Source organism: Schistocerca cancellata, chromosome 8 (assembly GCF_023864275.1).
Source record: "Schistocerca cancellata isolate TAMUIC-IGC-003103 chromosome 8, iqSchCanc2.1, whole genome shotgun sequence".
Lineage (NCBI taxonomy): Eukaryota > Metazoa > Arthropoda > Insecta > Orthoptera > Acrididae > Schistocerca > Schistocerca cancellata.
In genome coordinates, this window is record NC_064633.1 from 532,740,600 (window position 1) to 532,755,613 (window position 15,014).

The 15,014-nt window shown below is 38.0% G+C and overlaps 1 protein-coding gene across 1 annotated transcript in view; it reads right to left on the bottom strand.

Moving 5' to 3' along the window:
- Positions 1–15,014, bottom strand: part of LOC126095671 (uncharacterized) — a 220,540-nt gene that overhangs the window by 156,963 nt on the left and 48,563 nt on the right. The gene's annotated exons all lie outside the window — the stretch shown is intronic.

A 15,014-nucleotide genomic window follows, 5' to 3' on the forward strand; every position in this document is an offset into this window, starting at 1 on the left:
ATATTTCAGTAGACAAATGTGATTACATATGCATTTAAATATAAAAGAAAATGTTAGTAGATAGTAAATTTAGGTAGACTTTTTTTCATCTGTGATATAAGGTATTCGCTTATACTATAGTACAATTTATATAACAGGTAACTACTTTAAATAATTGTATATTCTTTATGTTTGATACAGTGGAGTAGTTTATAACGTAATGTTTCCCTCTTCTTAGGAGGCCAGTTTGTTCAAGAGCCGTTTGTGTTGATTTCTGTATATTGTATGCAGAATGAAGGAGCATCAAAAAATATCCACCTAAAGAGTCGCAGTACAGTAATAATTACATTTACAATCTAGACTTAAACTGAACTGCTTCCATAAACCACAACAATATGACAGGACTAAAGCACAAGTGCAACAATGCAAAAGCACATCTTTAAATGCCAGTAATCGCACAGTCAACTAGTTGCAACATAATATAGCCCACAGGACATTTCATATCAAAGACTATAAATATCTAAAAATGAATCACAACTGAGTCAGACATTTTTAGACGTCAGTAAGCATTACTATGCAATAACACCGTCAAGTTATGTAGCTTCATGATGCCAATTCCACAATCAAAGAATAAAGACAGAAAGGAAATTTAGAGACAACCATATTGTTAACAATGAGATCATGAGGAGTGAACTATTAGTAATTGTAGTAGTTGCCATAGCATTAACAGTAATCTTTATTTGGACATAACAGCATTACAGTCTTCAGTATTGTCATTAAAGCTAAGTTTGCTGATAAAAAAACATTATACTGCTTTCAAAGACAGTAAAGGACTTGGAAGATCAGATGAACATGGAACTGATAATGTCTTTCAAAGATAAACATCAACAGTGGTAATGGAATTTAGTCTGATTAAATCCAATCACACTGAGGGTATGGGACACTACAAGTAGTAGACAAGTTTTTCCATCTTGGCAGCAAACAGTGATGGCAGAACTAAAGGGGATAGAAAATGCAGACTAGCAAATAGGAAGAAAATCTTTTCTGAAAAAGAAAATAAGTGTTAGGAAGCCATTTGTGAAGTTATTTGTCTGGAGTTCGGCCTTGTATGAAACTGAAACATGAACAATAGTTCAGACAAGAAGGGAATAGAAGCTTTTGAAATCAAGTATCACAGAAGATGGCTGGAGAGTAAATGAGGAGACTGAGTAACTAATTAAGAGGTCCTGAATCAAACTGACGAAAAACAAATTTACAAAACAACTTCAGTAAAAATAGGGGTCAGTTGAAAGGAAACATGCTGAGTCATAATGGAATCATAAGTTTGGTAATGGAGGGAAGTGTGGGGGGTAAATATAGTAGAGCAATAACAAGGCATCGCTACAGTAAGCAGGTTCAAGTACATGCAGTGTGGTGTAGGTATGAAAAGATATAAATGAGATATACTAGCATGGAAAGCTGCATCAAACCAGTCTTTAGCCTGAAGAGCACATCAATGACATATATATCCTAATGGAAGATTTATGAGCACATCAATGACATATGTATCCTAATGAAAGATTTATGTAGCATCACACAGGCACTTTCTTTAGTGACTCAGTGGTCCAATGCAATATATCACCAGGTACCCACAGTTGGATCGAGTGTATGCCACACCAAAGGAAAAGAAGGGTTCATCAGATATGCTTGTCTACATACTCATTTTGCAGATAAATGGTTGAGCGAGGCATCACCATGGAACTTGCTACCATCCTTGACGAATTTCCTCCATTTGCTACAGTTTTCAGAAAACTCCTCCCATTTGTCACAGTCAATATTAAATTCATTCCTATCATGCTCACAGCAAAGTGCAAAGCAGGTCTTCCAGGGGGTCTCTTGGCATGTGCTATCACACTAACTAATCTGTGGTAAGGAAGACGGGAGTGGTCCATAAGATTAAGTGTCCCACAGCAGGCAATGTACCTTGAGAGTGGCAGGGACACTTGGTAGATTTGCAGCATTCAGAACCATTTCATTTGAAACTTCCTAGCAGATTAAAACTGTGTGCCCGACCGAGACTCGAACGCGGGACCTTTGCCTTCGCAGGCAAGTACTCTACCATCTGAGCTACCGAAGCACGACTCACGCCTGGTCTCACAGCTCTACTTCTGCCAGTATCTCGTCTCCTACCTTCCAAACTTTACAGAAGCTCCCCTGCGAACCTTGCAGAACTAGCACTCCTGAAAGAAAGGATATTGCGGAGACATGGCTTAGCCACAGCCTGGGGGATGTTTCCAGAATGAGACTTTCACTCTGGAGCGGAGTGTGCGCTGATATGAAACTTCCTGGCAGATTAAAACTGTGTGCCCGACTGAGACTCGAACTCGGGACCTTTGCCTTTCGCGGGCAAGTGCTCTACCATCTGAAGCACGACTGACGCCTGGTCTCACAGCTCTACTTCCGCCAGTATCTCATCTCCTACCTTCCAAACTTTACAGAAGCTCCCCTGCGAACCTTGCAGAACTAGCACTCCTGAAGGAAAGGATATTGCGGAGACATGGCTTAGCCACAGCCTGGGGGATGTTTCCAGAATGAGATTTTGCAAGGTAGGAGACGAGATACTGGCAGAAGTAAAGCTGTGAGTACCGGGCGTGAGTCGTGCTTCGGTAGCTCAGATGGTAGAGCACTTGCCCGCGAAAGGCAAAGGTCCCGAGTTCGAGTCTTGGTCGGGCACACAGTTTTAATCTGCCAGGATGTTTCATATCAGCGCACACTCCACTGCAGAGTGAAAATCTCATTCTGGAAACATCCCCCAGGCTGTGGCTAAGCCATGTCTCCGCAATATCCTTTCTTTCAGGAATGCTAGTTCTGCAAGGTTCGCAGAGAAGCTTCTGTAAAGTTTGGAAGGTAGGAGACAAGATACTGGCAGAAGTAGAGCTGTGAGACCGGGCGTGAGTCGTGCTTCGGTAGCTCAGATGGTAGAGCACTTGCCCGTGAAAGGCAAAGGTCCCAAGTTCGAGTCTCGGTCGGGCACACAGTTTTAATCTGCAAGGAAGTTTCATATCAGTGCACACTCCGCTGCAGAGTGAAAATCTCATTCTGGAACCATTTCATTTGTCACACAGACCCTCCACATTATGCCAAGAACGTTTCATAAGCACTGCAGATGAAAGGTGCTGAGCTTATGTTCTTGTTTGGTATTTGATGTCCAGGTCTGAACACCATACAAGAGTGAGCTCAGGATGCATGTTTGATAGACAATCATTTTTGCAGGCACCATAAAGTGTTTGTTGATCCCCATTCTACTGCAGAACTCCCCAAAAGCATTCACCACTTTGCCAATTCTTGCATTAATTTCGTTGCGTAGAGAAAGATCTTCTGACACCAGCAAACTGATGTTGCAGAATTTGTAGATTACATTCAACAAGGAGCCATCTAATCTTACGTCAGGCATATCTGTGTATCCTTTCATTATAATTGCAGTGTTCTTTACAATCACAGACATGGAGAAGAGCTTGCATGTAGCAGCAAACAGAACCATAAGATTTTGAAGGTCGTCTTGAGTATGTATTATGATGCTGCATTGTCAGCAAATAAAGGTTACTTACAAATAAGTTCTCACAGTAATGCTGGTAGTGCTTGGATCTGAGTAACAAGATTTTGTAAAGTTTCCTGTCAGGTCTGGTATGCAGATGGATGCAAAGTTATGTTTCACCAAAAGTAACTTTGAGAATTAACGAGAAGAATATGGCATACAAGGGATATAGGTTCTGCCTTTTTTTTTTCATCACTGATTTTTCATGTTACCCAAACATGTTTCAGCATCTCTGTGCCATGATCAGAGGGTTTTGTTTATTGGACTACTATAAAAGTGAACATACTTTTAGGATGTAACAAGGTGGAACCTATATTCCATAATTTAACAGCAAACACAGAAGAAAGACAAGAGCTGTAAACCCAAAAGATGAATATCAAACAAGGTGGGGACCAGTACACAGCCTTGACAAACTGCTTTTTTTGCAAGAAAAGGACCTGCTGTGCTTCCTTCATCATGAAGAGCCCTGATCATCTTCAAAAGTTTTTGAGGGAACCTTATCTTCACTAATAGAGTCCATCCCTGCTTACTGTGTCAAACGCCTTATTTAGATCAATTAAAGCAATCAACAATGGGGTCTTCTTCTCATGGCATTTTTCCTGAATTTGTCAGAGCGTGAAGATCACTTGGTAGTAGATCACTGAGCTCAAAACCCACGTCACGATATACATGCACGGCAAGCTTCTCCAGTCTACACAGCACCGCATGGGCAAACGCTTTTCCAATGGTACTAAGAACTGAAATTGTACAGTGGCAGTTGCAATCACCATGACTGCTTCTACCTTCATATAGAGTGACAATGTTGGCAACACACATCTTCTGCAGTACAGTACCCTCAGGCCAACACTTCAAACAAAGGCAGTAGAGCACTGGGAGGAGTTTAATCAGTTGTGTGTGGATACTGTCTTTACCACGGTGTTTCCTGCATTTAAGCCACACTACAGCTTTCTGAAGATCCTCCTCAGGCACAGCATCCAGCTCATGGCAAGTTGACAGCTGAGAAATTTTTCCATTTCTTTTGAGCTGGTGTTGACCGGATGTGTGTGTGTGTAGAGGTTGGAATAGTGTTCCACCCTTTGTTGCATTTATTGACTACAATCCGTGATGACTATAAAGGCAGTCACCCATAGTATTGCACATCCTCTGTCCCTTATAATGAATCAATCTTTGGAGGAAGGATGTTTTCCTGATAGACTGAAGTATGCTGAAATACGACCCATTTACAAAAAAGGCAGACACGATGAAGTGAGTAATTACACAGGACAACGAAAATTTAAAAAAAAAAAATTTTTTTCCTTTGACAGCTGATTTTTATAGATTTTTATGAGCTGAATCCAAATCTACCCTTAGTTTTTTGTATCACCCATAGTTTTCGAGCAATATGCTTTTTATTATATAGCATAAAAATCCTATGCTATACCGTAAATGGGGAAATTAATGAAATGCTTTGTTACAACATAAGCATGGTTTGTATTTACAATAAGCTACTTAAAAATGATATGTGTTAATAGAGGTTTCACTTGTCAGCTAGTATTGGTTTGTATTTTTTTCTCTTTTTTCTTTGAAGCTTCTTGTGTAACTTTTTCTAAAATGAGTTGCTTGCTGAACTTCTCGGTGAAGTGAACAACAGTAGTCCACCATCATGTTGGTGTTCCAGTGGCCTTGGTAGTGTTTTTCCATCACATTAATGTCCTGGTGAAATCGTTCTCCTCGCTGCTCACTAACATGTCCCATATTGTCCAGGAAGTAATCAAGGTGACTGTTCAAAAAGTGAACTTTCAGGCTCATTAAACATCTTAAAGTTTCAAACGTCTTAATATTGTAATAAACCCTACCACTTATCTTAGAACATAGATTAACAAAAGGCAAACCCATGTTTCTAGCATTTGTAGACTTAAGAGAAAGCTTTTGACAATGTTGACTGGAATACTCTCTTTCAAATTCTGAAGACGGCAGGGGTAAAATACAGGGAGCAAAAGGCTATTTACAATTTGTACAGAAACCAGATGGCAGTTATAAGAGTCGAGGGACATGAAAGGGAGGCAGTGGTTGGGAAGGGAGTGAGACAGGGTTGTACCCTATCCCCGATGCTATTCAATCTGTATCTTGAGCAAGCAGTGAAGGAAACAAAAGAAAAGTTTGGAGTAGGTATTAAAATCCATGGAGAAGAAATAAAAACTTTGAGGTTCGCCGATGACATTGTAATTCTGTCAGAGACAGCAAAGGACTTGGAAGAGCAGTTGAACAGAATGGACAGTGTCTTGAAAGGAGGGTATAAGATGAACATCAACAAAAGCAAAACGAGGATAATGGAATGTAGTTGAATTAAGTTGGGTGATGCTGAGGGAATTAGATTAGGAAATGAGACACTTAAAGTAGTTAAGGAGTTTTGCTATTTGGGCAGCAAAATAACTGATGATGGTCGAAGTAGAGAGGATATAAAATGTAGACTGGTAATGGCAAGGAAAGCGTTTCTGAAGAAGAGAAATTTGTTAACATTGAGTATAGATTTAAGTGTCAGGAATTTGTTTCTGAAAGTATTTGTATGGAGTGTAGCCATGTATGGAAGTGAAACATGGACAATAAATAGTTTGGACAAGAAGAGAATAGAAGCTTTTGAAATGTGGTGCTACAGAAGAATGCTGAAGATTAGATGGGTAGATCACATAACTAATGAGGAGGTATTGAATAGAATTAGAGAGAAGAGAAATTTGTGACACAACTTGACTAGAAGAAAGGATCGGTTGGTAGGGCATATTCTAAGGCATCAAGGGACCACCAATTTAGTATTGGAGGGCAGCGTGGAGGGTAAAAATCATAGAAGAAGACCAAGAGATGAATACACTGAACAGATTCAGAAGGATGTAGGATGCAGTAGATACTGGGAGATGAAGAAGCTTGCACATGATAGCGTAGCATGGAGAGCTGCATCAGACCAGTCTCAGGACTGAAGACCACAACAACAACAACAACAACAACAATATTGTAGCTATAACAGAAACATATTCTGGGTCTTTTTCATTTGCTAAGAACTTTGTAATGACTTGCCTGAATGATACCCAGGCTTCTTTCTCATTTAAGGTCATTGTGGATTCAAAGTTAACATCAAACATCAATTTTCTAATGTCAGGTCCAACAAAGATGCCTTCTTTTAGTTTAGCTTCTGAAAGGTGTGGAAACTTTTGACAGAGATACTTAAAACAAGGTCCATCTTTAGGCAAAGCCTTTACAAACTGTTTCATTAGGCCTAACTTTATATGCGGAGGTGGTAGGAGTATGTGTTTTGGATCTACAAGGTTTTTGCGTAGAATGTTTTTCTCACCAGGTTTTAAAGACCCACTCACAGGCCAGTTCTTTCTGCACCAGTGTTGATCCCTAGCCCTACTGTCCCATTCACACAAGAAACGTGGAAATTTGGCAAAGCCACCTTGCTGATCAAGGAGCATGCATGTTATTTTTAGATCACAACACATCATCCAACCATGAGCAGAATAGCCCATTTTACTTAGCACTATTTCTAGGTTTTCATAGCTTTCCTTCATATGTACAGCACATCCAACAGGTATAGATGCATACGTGTTACCATCGTGTAATAAAGCAGTCTTTAAACTAGTTTTGGATGAATCAATAAACTACATTTGGTACAAAATCCTTGCATTGGGATTGGGTCCTTGAGAATATTGATGTGCTGAAACCCCTCCTTGTATTTAAGTGTCACGCAACTATCAACTAGAACTGAAACCACTGTAACACTACCCACAATGATCTAAACAAAGCAAAGGCAGTTGTTAAATGCACAGTTTGCAACCGCATTCATACATACTGGGAGAAACTTTGTACAAGTATACCGGAGTATTTAGGTGTTGGAGACATTGGTGTAGTGTATTCGGGTATCAAAAGGGCTATTGCGCCCACTTCTAAGAAGACTGCCTCACGTAAGGAGATCGATGGTAGAATAGAATAGAAACTTTATTTACACATAACATGTCATATACAATCAGCTGATTGGGACATAGGTGACTTGTCAGTTTAAAGCTACTTCTAATTGTAAGTATACAGAATAATTACAGGTAATTTGTAATTTTAAGTACCACAAAATGATTTAAAATAATCATGTTGAAAATAAAGTAAAATTAGGAATAAACATTTACTTAAAGTACTTTTTTAGCATGACAGAATAAAACGTAACATCAGGCACAGTTATTTGTGACAGTCAGTCATAATTATTCTACACTGTAATAATATTTACTTCCTAGGTATTTTTTAAAATGATGTCCAACTTCTCCTGGTTCATAATTTTTAAATTTTTCATAGACCTTATTTTCCAGCCTCATACCCATATAGTAAGGTGTCTTCTGCAGCAGTTTTAGCCTATGAATTGGTAACTTATATTGATATTTGTTTCTTGTTTCATAATCATGCTTAAACAGGTTATCCTCAAAAAGTTGTGGGTTTTGTTTAGAACACTTAATTGTCGCATAGATATAGAGGCCAGGAACAGTCATAAGATCAAGGGCCTCGAACAGGGGTCTGCACGATTGTCTCTTTTCTGCATCTGCCATGGCTCTAATGAGTTTTTTCTGTAGCCTAAAGACTCTCTGTAAGTTTGCTTTCTCTAATCCCCAAAAAATTATACCATATCTAATCACAGATACAAAATATGCATGATGTACAACTTTTATGACTGGTGTTTCTATTATACTGCTTATAACATTCATTGCAAATATTAGACTATTTAGATGGTGACACATATCATCTATGTGGTCTGTCCATGATAAATTCTTGTTCAGCATTACACCTAGAATTTTGGTACTGTTCGTGGTGGCAAAGTGATTGTCCTCATATCTTATTTCTAGTATATCCTGTACAGCTCGTTTTGTGGTAAAGTGAATGATTTGTGTCTTTGGTAGATTTAATTTCAGACCATTATTTCTCACCCAGGCCTCAATTTCAGCCAGAGACTGATGAAGATAACTAATTAAATTTTCATTTTTCTTGTAACAGTCTATTGCTGTAGAGTCATCTGCATAAAGAATAGTGTCTGAATTTATGTTAGTCGGCAGGTCATTTATATAATACAAGAACAATATTTGTGCAAGGATAGATCCTTGTGGCACACTTTGTTCTGCCTTTCCCCAACTTGAGAAGACTCTCTTACCAGTTTTTTCTATTAATGTTCATTGTTTCCTGTTTTATAGGTAAGATGATGTCCATCTCAGTGACTTTTCATTAAACCACATGCTTGTAGCTTGCGAAGTAGTAGTTTGTAATCTACTGTGTCAAAGGCTTTACTTAGGTCATAAAAGATGCCCGATACATTCATATTTTTATCTAGACTACTACTAATTTTTGTAATAAGTTCATTAATGGTTTGCACAGTGCAGTGGCCTCTTTGGAAACCATGCTGATTGTTCTGGATAATATTATGCAGATTATTGTAGTTAACTATCTGGTTGCATGCAGCTCTTTCAAATATTTTGGAAAACATTGATAACAATGAGATCGCTCGATAACACAGGCCAATGGTGGAAAAACGTTTTTGCCGAAATTACCTTATTCCTATGTTTTTTAAGTTGGGCAATCCAAATATGATACTTAAAAAACTGTATCTCCCACCATTTCTTCACATTTTACAGTTAAATTTATTAAATAAAGCGATTTTTTAAAGAATTTAACTGTTTATATAGTTAAAATAATTTAAAAAGGAAATGTAATGAATGTAGATGATGTTGGTAGCACTGCTGAAAAACATTTGCTGCCAAAAAATGGTCGATTCTGCTTTTGTGTCAACGGATGGTTTTTGTTTACTGTCAACCTAACCTCACTTTCCCATTTCCTGAACATGTGCTCATTACAATGTCTAATGGTGGTTGTTGTAAAAACTCTGCTGACAGTTTTTGTATATTTGTGGTGAATTTGTGACTAAAAAACACCAAAGAAACATTACAGACTTTGTGAAAAAGATTTATCTATCATACTTTGGATCTAAATTTGGTGATGATGATAAATCTTGGGCGCCGCATAAGGTATGTTATGTGTGTGTTGAAGATCTGAGAAAATGGTCCAAAAAGGAGAAAAATAGCCTTTAGATTTGCTGTTCCTATGATATGGAGGGACCCAAGAAATCATTCCGATGATTTTTACTTTTGCAGTGTCGATATTACTGGTCATAATTCGAAAAATAAGAAGGTAATAAGCTACCCTAACCTTCTATCCGCCATCCAACCAGTAGGTAATGGCATAGATTTGCCAGTTCCTGAACCATCAGATGATTTAAATTCTATTCCAACAGAAGTGTTGTCTGATGTACAATCTGATTTGCATGAACCAGATGATGATGAATTCCATTGTAATACAGAAAGTCTAGAACCCAAATTGTTTACTCAGACCGAGCATGAAATTTGGTTAGGGATCTGGGCTTAACGAAAGAAAAAGCTGAATTGGTTGGCTCTACATTAAAAGAAAAGAACTTATTGGCAGTTGGAACCAGCATATACACGTGTAGAAAGAGAGAGCAGCAATTTTCCAAGGTTTTTCAACAAGAAGGTGATTTAGTGTACTGCTCAGACATTCCTGGTCTGATGAATGAGTTTGGTATTGAATTCAAAAAGGAAGACTGGAGGTTATGCCTAGTAGTGTATTAAAAACCGTAAGGAACTTTAAGTTATCAGATAGTGCTGATATTTATGACATGACTTGCAATTTACTGAAGAAAATCATCATACCACTGTTAATCCACTTCATAAACAAATGTTTATCAGAGGGATACTTTCTAGAGGAGTTGAAATTATCTAGAGTGGTTCCTGTGTATAAAAAGAGTGACAAAGACAACCCTGCAAGTTTCAGACCAATATCAATAGTTCCAGTCACAGCCAAAATAGTAGAATACATCATTTACCATCAGTTGTCTGCTCATATTGAAAAACTTGGAATATTTAATGTAGCACAATACTGATTCCGTAATTAAATATGTTCTTAAAGTGTTTGAGGAGAAAAGAGTTGCTCATGCCACTTTCTGTGACCTGGGGACAGCATTTGACTGTGTAGGATATGACACATTACTACAGGAACTCCATTTTTAAGGCATCAGGGACAACAGCCTAAAACTACTAAAATCTTGTCTCCAAAACCGTATGTAAGTTGTGTATATCAGCACAGAAAAGTCTATTGAGGAACAAACTAAGTTGGAAGTTCCGCAGGGATCTGTGTTGGGACCATTTTTGTTTTTGGTAATAATCAATGGCCTACCCTCCTTTATAAGTTGCATAAAGTGCTTTTTGCAGATGAGACTATCATCCTAAACTACAACAACGATCTAAATATGTTAAATGATTCTGCTGACAATACACTTGCCCAAGCATCATATTAGTTCAGGTCAAATGGGTTTGTCCTGATCGAGAACAAAACACAAAAAATGGTACTTAGCCTAGCCTAAAGGACAAAAGCCCTTTTAATGATCCCTGTTATATAAAGTTCTTGGGGGTATACTGTGATGACAAATTGTCCTGGGAGCAACAAATAAAATACATTAGTGTTACATTATCCAGAGTAATTTACTTATTAAGATGTTTTGTGAAATGTGTAACAGAAGAAATGTATATGTTAAGACACCTTATTTTGCACTTTTTCAAAGTACTATGTCTACTATGGACTTATTCCCTGGGGAAACTTAAGACATATTCAAAACATATTACTATTGCAGAGGAAAGTAATCAGACTCATTACATGTTCTCATCATAAAGCACATTGTAAGCCCTTGTTCTCTGAATGTAAAAAAATGACCGTTATAAATCTGTATGTATACCAAGTGTTAACCTATCACAACACTAGAAATAATAAATCCACATACACGTCATACCATAGATTATCAGAGTCAGTCAATAGCTATGAGCTAGTAGGCCAAAAACTATTTAATAAGCTTCCTCAGATGGTACAAGACCTTCCAGATTGTGAATTTAGTAAAACATTAAATAAATTGCTTCTTGACAACCCCATAAATTAAAAGAATTTTTTGACTGCAACATGGAATTGTAAGTTAGCAACTGACATGGCCAAACATTGCTATTTGCTAATGTAATGATTGTGTTATATACATAAAAAATGCTGTAAAGGCCTAATGGCAATACAATTATCTTATCTTCTTTCCAAACTCTATCACTGAATATTTATACTGTTGCAAGGTTCTTAATTTTGCAGACATTCATCTTGGTTTTGCTATGTGTCATAGCAGAGTGAATATTTTTAAACACAAAGCTAACTTTTGTCACTACTAGTATTTGATCAGTGTCATAATCAGCACTATGGAATGAGCACTTGTGGAAAAAATGGGGAAGGGATTTTCCCTTAGTTAAGATAAGATCTTGTTGATAGCAATGTTTGGAGTGAAGGTGCATCATCTTGCCTTCAAAGTACATGTCAGCGATGCACAGTTGGTATTTGGCACAAAATTCATGTAGCTGTAAACCATTCTCACTCACAACGAAATTTTCACTCTGCAGTAGAGTGTGCACTGATACCTCATCTCCTACCTTCCAAACCTCACAGAAGCTGCTCTTGCAGCCCGCAAAAGGCAAAGGTCCCAAGTTTGAGTCTCGGTCCAGCACACAGTTTTAATCTGCCAGGAAGTTTCATTTCTCATTCTTCTTGTCCACACCATGTATACTGTAAGTGCATCGGTGCATGAGAAACAGCATGCTGTAGTTGAGTTTTGAATTTGAAGAGTTCATCCACACATGGAGAATCCTCTCCTTCAGCATTACAATGCCAGGCCACCAGAAGTGCTGCATCATATACAACATTCTGACACCTCAGGTTCACTGCCATCAATCATTCTCCATACAGTCCCATCTTGGGCCCCATCTGATTTTCATCTGTTTCCAAACCTTAAAGAATAGCTCCGAGGACTTGACCTCGATAGTGATGAAGTGGTGCAAGCAGAGGTGAGGTTGTGGCTCTGTCAACAAAGTCAACCATTTGACAGTGACGGTATCGAGAAACTGCTCTACTTGGGAGGAATGTGTTCATCACCAGGGTGGCTATGTTGAGAAATAAATATGTAGATATGAACGATAAAGATGTAGAATGTTAGTAATGTCTGTTTTGTTTAAAAAGCAGTAAAAGTTTTCACATAAAAAATTCAAAGGCAGTACTTTTCAGTATACCCTCGTACTTACCACTACTAATATACTTGACTCTACATATACAAAAAATAGAGAAATATATAATGGGGTTCAGAAACATCGAAAGGGGTCTTTTTAACTTTCATTGTAACTCACCACATAGGGGAGGTGTTGAGTCACATATAACCACAATGAAAATGATTGGACAAAAAAATGAAGCATCACCAAGGAATTATCTGAATAGGATGGAAATCCCTAGATATGACATACATGTACAGACAAGAAACAAATGAGTACAATTTCAGAAAAATTTGGTGATTTACTCATAAGAAAGAGCTTCACAAATTGAGCGAGTCAATAATGTGTTGGTCCACTTCTGGCCATTATGCAAGCAGTTGTTTGGCTCGCCACTGATTGATAACAGTTTTGGATGTCCTTCTGAGGTATATATAGTGAAACCCATATTTTATTGTTTCATGCAGTCTACACTTAAAAAACGCAAACTTGAGGAAAATGCTGAATCAAGGAAAATATTAAAACCCCTCGAAATATGAGTAAAAACACATGTAATTGACAAATATGATTAAAAATCCCAATTCTCTGCAGCATTTTGTATAAAACCTGTCTACGTGAAGGAAATTAAATGTACACTACAATGTTTATACAGTAATTGTGGTAATGAATTTCATCAGTTCTTAAAAACTCACACACATGTAACAGCAAGTAAAAACCCATCACAAGATTGAAATGGGTATCTGTATCAAGCTGTTTTCTGACATGCTATGATCATGAATTATACGTTCAAAACACTTGTTTTTGAAATATCATCCTTTGTCCTCAATCAAAAAAAAGCAAAAATTGATGAGCATGTTGAATTAAACCAAAAACACCACAGCTGCAAAGTGTTTAAACAGTAAGCAAAAATGCGAATGTCTGCTTAATGAGAAAATGAGTTTACTTCACCAGCTGACATTACAACCTTATTAGAAGTTGGCTCAGTGAATTTCTGTACTCTGTGTAAAATGTAAGTTTGAAAGAAAGCTCAGGTGCTACAGTTTCATTACATGCCCTCTGTCGCTCTTGCCAATCTTTATGATTTACAGTGTGTGGTGAGTATGGTGCAAAGTATATATGTACGTGAGTAGTGTATGTAGTTGTTGCAACTGTATCATATCATATTTGAACACAAAAGTTTTCAAAATGTGCTATCGCAGAACCCTTGTTCTATTTCCATGTGACATCTCTGACATGGCACATCACCCACACGAAAAGTATATTTACAGTATTTCACAAAATGCTTTCACCCCTACCTGCCCTCCCGTCATTGAAGAGTCACTCCCCCTCTCCACACATCCCGTAGGTGAGCTCATTTTACACATATGTGATTATGGTGTGCTAGCTGTGCTGGCTATTGGGTGACTTAACAAGTCACAAGCCAATAAGAGTTTACCAGCCCAAAATGGGCAATGTTTCCTTGATTATGACTGAACATATTCTTTGAGACTCAATGTCTGAATTTAAAAGGTTGAAGAGTGATGTTGCTGCTGAATACAGTACATCAGAATTACATGCAAAAAGATGAGTCTGAGTTACATGTGGCACAAGAAAAGGTGGTGACTGGGCCCCTTTGTCACGTATTGTCTTGGTCTGGAGAACTTTGCATCAACTGTCTTGTTTTTCCATTACCCCTGCAACCTAGCAGTAGTTGTATCATAATCAAATGGTGAAGCTATATGTTGCAAGTTGTGTTGGCAATGCCGATCATGAATTATGTCAGTGTTTCCTCTCTCACATCTTCTCCCTCCACAACAGTCTAAAATATTCCCTTAACTCAGCCACCACCCTTGGTGCAAATCATCTGTCTTTTGGGCCACTTATAACTTGTTCAGCTACATCAAATTTCAATAGGAAGAAAAGGGACAAACTCAAGAGAAATATTGTGTAAGAACCAAGGTAAGGTACCTAGTAGGAACAAACGTAAAATTGGGGAATTTTTAGCAATGATCTCATGGGTTTTTCACAGGGGCTACGAATATATGCTGCAGAATCACAAAAAATGTAAAATTAGAGAACAAAAAATTAAAGTTCCATAGTGCCAAATTCTGTCCAATTGGCATGTTAGATCATCTCCATCCTGAGGTGGTTTGAGAACACTGCCCATAATGCTCCAAACTTTCTCTATTGGGGAGAAATGTGATGACCTAGCTGGCCAAGGTAGGATTTGACAAACACAAAGACAAGCAGTAGAAACTGTCATCGTGGGCAGGTGGGCAAAGCCCAGAACAGCTTGCCATGTAGGGCAACAAAACAGGACATAGAATATTGTTGACATATCACTTTGC